The sequence below is a fragment of the Chelonoidis abingdonii genome, chromosome 18, assembly GCF_003597395.2.
Source record: "Chelonoidis abingdonii isolate Lonesome George chromosome 18, CheloAbing_2.0, whole genome shotgun sequence".
Lineage (NCBI taxonomy): Eukaryota > Metazoa > Chordata > Testudines > Testudinidae > Chelonoidis > Chelonoidis abingdonii.
The window spans coordinates 4,321,656-4,327,655 of record NC_133786.1 but is presented as its reverse complement, the minus strand read 5'-3'; the positions used below and the strand labels follow the sequence as shown (position 1 = coordinate 4,327,655).

The 6,000-nt window shown below is 49.8% G+C and overlaps 1 protein-coding gene across 16 annotated transcripts in view; it reads right to left on the bottom strand.

The window, feature by feature from the left end:
* The window catches only part of ST3GAL4 (ST3 beta-galactoside alpha-2,3-sialyltransferase 4), a 175,216-nt gene that overhangs the window by 65,833 nt on the left and 103,383 nt on the right, over window positions 1–6,000 (bottom strand). For 2 of the 16 annotated variants that reach the window (XM_075073548.1, XM_075073552.1), the window contains exon 4: window positions 906–1,229. The exons of the other annotated variants lie outside the window; for them this stretch is intronic. The gene's annotated coding sequence lies outside the window, so the exon portion shown is untranslated. The remainder of the gene's footprint in view (window positions 1–905; window positions 1,230–6,000) is intronic. 16 annotated transcript variants of the gene reach the window in all.

Genomic DNA, 6,000 nt, shown 5'->3' with positions numbered 1-6,000 from the left:
CCCCAGAACTTCTGCCCCTTCCCCATCCCCTGACTGTCCCTGGGACTCCCTGCCCCTTATCCAACCCCCCCAGTCCCAGCCCCCTTACCATGCCACTTACCCCACCTCCCCGCTCTCCCGGAGCCTCAGCGCGCTACGTCCAGGAGCAGCCCCGGACAGCTCTGCAGCGGCATTGCTCCGGCGGGACCTGAGGTCCTTCCACTCAGCCACATCTCACAGCCCCATCCTGCTACCAAGTGGCTCTAAGCGGGAGCAGCTCAGGTCCCACTGGAGCCACGCCACTTTAGCTCTGTCCAGGGCCGCTCCTGGGCATGGTGCGCTGAGGCAGCGGGGGATGGGGCAAGGCGGAGGCGGGGGGGAGCCTCCGACATTCTCAGGGGGGGGCCCTGTGGGGCCCGGGGCAAATTGCCCTACTTGCCCCCGCCGGGCAGCCCTGTTTCAGGGCACTGAGCGTCCTGCCACTCCAGATTAAGTCAGTGGGAAATGAAAGTGCTCAGCACCTCACAAAGGGGCCTCAAGCTGGGCTCCCCAAATCAGAGGCCACTTTTAAAAATGTGGCTGATTAGTCCTTACCAGGCGTAAACTCTTTGGGGGTAGGGTCATGGGCTAACAGACACATGGCACATGGGTTATACTCAAGGATTAGGTTAGAGAATGACTAATTTAGCCCTTGGATTGGGGGGGGCTCTCCAGAGCACATACAGAGACCTGGCCACCTGATGAAAAGCAGATCAAGGCAATCCCTACTATTAAGCCGCCCCTCCCGCACTACCTGGGGTTTTGTAACTGCGTGGATTTCCTAAAGCTCCAAGCCGGGATCTGGCCTTCACCATCACCCTCCCATCTCCCGGCCGCCCACAGCGATCCCCTGCAGCACTCCTAGACAGATGTGTGGTTTCTCCTACCTGCGGCTTTCACCACCTGCACCTCAAACACCACTAGTCCTGAGGGCTGTCCTCTTAATCGCCGCACGCCTCCAGCCAGGCAAGTGTTTACTCAGGGACTCCAGTTACCTCGTCTCTCCACCTGCCCCTAGAGACTCCCTCTGTGTTTATCACTGTTGCCTTGTTGCCCTGTTTACGGGTTGGCCTGTATGGCTTTGGAAGTCATCCACTGGGGATATTTCACAGCAGAGAGATACATAGTGCGATTTGAATAGGCCTGTGTTTGGATTGGCCGCAGCAGCTTGTCTGTAACAGACGGGCGGACACAACCCTCCAGTTCCGGATCTGTGGACCGAGGATGCCAAACATTTATCCTCCCCACAAAGAAAGAACAGCTGGTGTTTAACCCTCACAATGCTGGCATTCTCCAGATTGTAACGCAACAGAATACTCGGGATTGCAGCAAGAGAGATTGTTACTGAGCTGGGTTTAAGCCCCAACAGAAAAGCCTTTAGACTTAACACTGCATGCCTCAGGGATCAGAGAGACACACACCAGGTCTGTTTCACTCCGTGGGATGGCAGGAGATAGCTAGGTGGGAGCCTGACCTCCAAGCAAGTTGAGGGCTAGGGACTGAGCTGAACTTGCCTCAGTTCAGAGGGAGAGGACTGGTGGCAAAAGAACCAGGAGGCCCGGCCAGCTCCAAGGAAGAATGCTCCCATCCTGAGTTCACAGCCCTTCTCTCTGATGCTACGTGAGGGTAAGAAGGATGATCGCTGGGTGGAACCCAGGAGATTTCTGTGGGGAGGGAATCAGCGACACCCTAAGGTTGGGCTTTCAAAGATAATGTCTTCTGGAGAAGCATCAAGGAGACAACATTTATCCCGGAGTAATTTATATGGGCAAGCAGCAGTTTTAATAAATGCAAACTTACCCTTTAAAGAGAACAAGTCAATTAAAGAAAAAAATATATATATATATTTCTACTGTCCAGCCTCATCTCAGGTACATATAATTTAACTCATCTGGCAAGAACATACATCTCCTCCACCCCTCCCAACCTTGTATAGATTTGAGTCAAGAGTACACGATGCTGCTTACAGGTGTCAGGAAGTCAAAACATGCTTCATTGTATTTCATTGCTAAGCTAATTCCCAGAAGATCACAGCTTTCCAAACCAGAGATAAATAATGGGACCCTTCATGGATCACATCCCTCCTCTCCAAGCCCAACACAAACAGACCTTACATTCATTCTCTTTTAAGGAGACAGAGGAATACCCAAGTCATCTCCACCTACCCTTTAGATTCTACTCTCCGCTCACAGTTCTCAGTGCATTACATCACATGTCAAAAGGAGGGGAGCTTCCCCAAAATGGCGAGGGAGAGCACTCCCTTACACCAGCTCCACTTGGGTGGTGGTGCAGGCATCAGCTAACACAATTGCACAACCACAGACATCGTGCATTTCACCCCTTCTTGTCGTTTGGCCCCCACGCAAGCAGCAAAGAGATCCAGTACGAGGGTGATCAGATGTCCCAATATTTGGGACTTGGTCTTATATAGGCATCTAATACCCCCCACCCCCGTCTCGATTTTTCACACTTGCTGTCTGGTCACCCTATCCAGTACAAAGTAGCAGCTGTATTAGTCTGTATCTGCAAAAAACAACAGCAGTATTTGTGGCACCCAACCATTAGATACAATTAACTTAGGTTTGAACAGAGACTGAGAATGGTCGGGCCATTACACTAATTTAATCTATTTCCCCATGTTAAGTATCCTCACACTTTCTATGGGTCATCTCAATTATCACTTCAAAGGTTTTTTTTCTCCTGCTGATGATAGCTCATCTCAGTTGAATGACCTCTTACAGTTGGTATGGCTACTTCCACCTTTTCATGTTCTCCATATGTATAAATATCTTCTTGCTGTACGTTCCCATCTGTGCATCTGATGAAGTGGGCTGTAGCCCACGAAAGCTTATGCTCAAATACATTTGTTAGTTTCTAAGGTGCCACAAGTGCTCTTGTTCTTTTTCCTATCCAGTACAGACTCAGTCTGTCTACTTAAGCACAGCGGCCGTGTGTAAAAGTACGTCAGGTTTCTATTCAGCTGTCACCGGGAAACAAAAACATTCACACCTCTAAATCCACCCATTGGAACAGAAAAGGGTTTGTCAAGAGCAGGTTTCAGAGCCATAATCCAAAAACCTCAAGAGCCTGTAAACTTGAATTCAGCCTAAATCCCTATCGGCCAAGCAGATCAAAGGCCCAACAATGCATTTGAGCTTCCCTCCCAGGTCTCTTTGGATAACCAAAGTTTTGCTTTCTTTTTGTTTTGTGTTGCTTTAAAAGACTCACTTACACCTCCGGAAAAAGTCAGGGAAGAGCCCTGGTTTTCTTGCCAGGGAGTGCCAAGCACACTGCCTCCTCCTGCACTGTGTACTCAGAGCTTTTTGTCTTCATTAATACAAAGACAACATTAATGAAGCTCTATTTGCAGGAGAAATAAAGTCCTTGGTTAAGGGCTCACCTAATATGGTAGCCTCGTTGCCACCTGAAATCAATCCTCTCCTCTGGCACCTTAATTGTTCCACTACAAACGGGAACTGGCCTGACGTTTGCCATTGAGTCTCCCCCCTACCTCCACTCAAGACACATGCAAATTAAGGGTCTCTTTGCTCTCCTCTAGAGTGGTAGAGACTGGCTAGCAGCAGGATGGATCAGTGGCCTGGTTTCCTGGCCCCTGTGAACACCCTGATCTATGCAGGAAAGCTCTATCCACACTGCATTGTTTTACACCCAGAAGGTGACAAGCGCAAACCGCCATGGAAGTTGCTAGGGTAGGTCCATTTTGCAGTGCTCCAGGGGGGGTCTACATTAGAGGCTCCCTCCGACCCTGTAAAGCTGTAGCTCCTTAGGCCCTGTAGCTATATCAGCATAGTTCCAGACCTAGTGCAGGCTGCAGCTGGATCTGGCTTAGGCGCAGTTTGAGTTATTGGAGACATACTTTTACGTTCCCGACACATCCAAGCTGTTTGCAGCACTGAAGGGAGCTACAGCCATTCCAGAGAGACTTCCATCTGGGCAGCTTTAAAGCGATTTAGGTTCATTTATTCGTTAACACCCCTGTGAAGCAGGAAACATGGGTTTTACAGGTGGGCAACTTCTGCTGTGCAGTGGTTTCAGTGAATCGCTCATGATCACATAGCAGGAAAAGACCAGAGCCCGGGAGCGCTGAGTTGCAGTTCACTGCTCTAACCATTAGGTAACACTACTGCTGCTGGCAGCATCCAGAGTTGGGGAGCAGAAGGGATTTCCGAGGGATTTAATGCTCCCTGTCTTTGATTCCACTGATGGGCAGAGCAGCATGAGTGACAGCTTGGGATTGTTCCTTTTGGCACCACAATTTGGATTCCCCTAGGCATACTGTGTGCCGGGCTGACATTACAACAGCACACACTCTATTCTAGAAGAGACCAGTGATTTAAGGGAGCAGAAGGGAGAACTGCAGCCTCGCCACAGTTACAGCATCTCACTTTTGACACTAGACTTGGCACTGCTATTACAAAAAAACGGGTATGCATCTATTGAACAGAGCCTAGCCATGGGGTCCTGGTCCATGGGTGGATCCCCTAGACACTTGCCAACCTACAGCACAGAGCTAGGGCCCTGACACCTCACATGGGTCAAAGCACCGATATGGATGAGGCGTGATAAGGAGGCCTCATAGGGACAGGTCTCTGCCCAGTCTGAAAGCCAACAGGGCCAGCTTAAGAATCAGTCCTCCACTCCCAAAAGACCCAGTTCAACAATGCTCCGAAGCATATGCTTAAATCTCATTGACTCCAAAGGGATGTAGGTACATGCATTAACTCAGATGTGAGCTGAAGTAGTTTGCTAAACAGGGAAGGACTTGGCTGACTCAGAGCCAGGGCAGGTGGACTGTGATTGGCACTGCTCAGACCACCGGCTGGTGTTAGCCCAAGCAGCAGGAAAGCTGGGAAGGAAATGCAAAAACCGTTGTGTGTTGTATTGGGAGGACACCATGGGACAAACCCAAGGGGGTAGCCTGTGCAAACTGGGCAGCTGGAAAGAGCACAGAGCAGTGGGGGGGGCCAGAGAAAGAGACCAAGGGGACAGTATATTGTTGAACTGATTCTATTTCCAATACAAATCGGCACTGACTGCACACTGAGATGCAGAACTCAGGCCAGCTAGCCAGTACCATGTATAGCAGGTCATTTCCACTCCACCCTGATGTCACTGCACCTTCTGTCTCACTTTAATTACTGCACACGGTGGAACTCCCCGGTAGTGATCTTGGCAAACTCCCCGACAGCAAAATGATGTGAACATCACGTCTGTGCCATTCTGTAGTGAAACTGCATTTCCCCTCCAGGCATGTTTCGCTCAGCCGGAGAGGGATTCTACCTCACTCATGGATGTTCAATGCTGCAGTCTGCCGACCCTCTGCTCTCGCTGAGCAGAGGGGAGAAATTGCCACTTACCCTAGAAAACAAATCTTGCTACAGTCACCCACGCCCATGCATCCCTGCCAGTGCCCTCTGCCTCTTGTTGCTTCTCTCAAGGTGATTGTACCTGGAGGCCTTTTAACAGACATTCCTTTTTATTAGGTAAAACCCTGCTTCCAGGGAAGTATTTGCATGTGATTTCTGTTACTGAACAACAGAAATAAGGAAGCATTTTCAGTGATTTCCGGTAATTCACTGGCCAGCGGTAGCAGATAACATTTTGCTTAGCAGACACAAACACACGCATTAATTACACCTTAATGACTGCACTAGATTCAGGTTTCAGTGGTAGCCATGTTAGTCTATATCACGAAAAAAAAAACAAGGAGCCTCATGACACCTTAGAGACTAACAAGATCAGGGCTGCCCAGAGGAAGGACCCCCTGAAAAACTCTCGTGGGGGCCCCTGCAGGGCCCGGGGCAAATTGTCCCACTTGCGCCCCCCGCAGCCCTGAACAAGATTCATGGTTTAAGTTTCCCAGCAAGTCACTAATCTGACCTGAAATTGCATAGAACACTCACGTATGCATCCTCAAGGTAGCAGATAACATTTTGCTTAGCAGACACAAACACACGCATT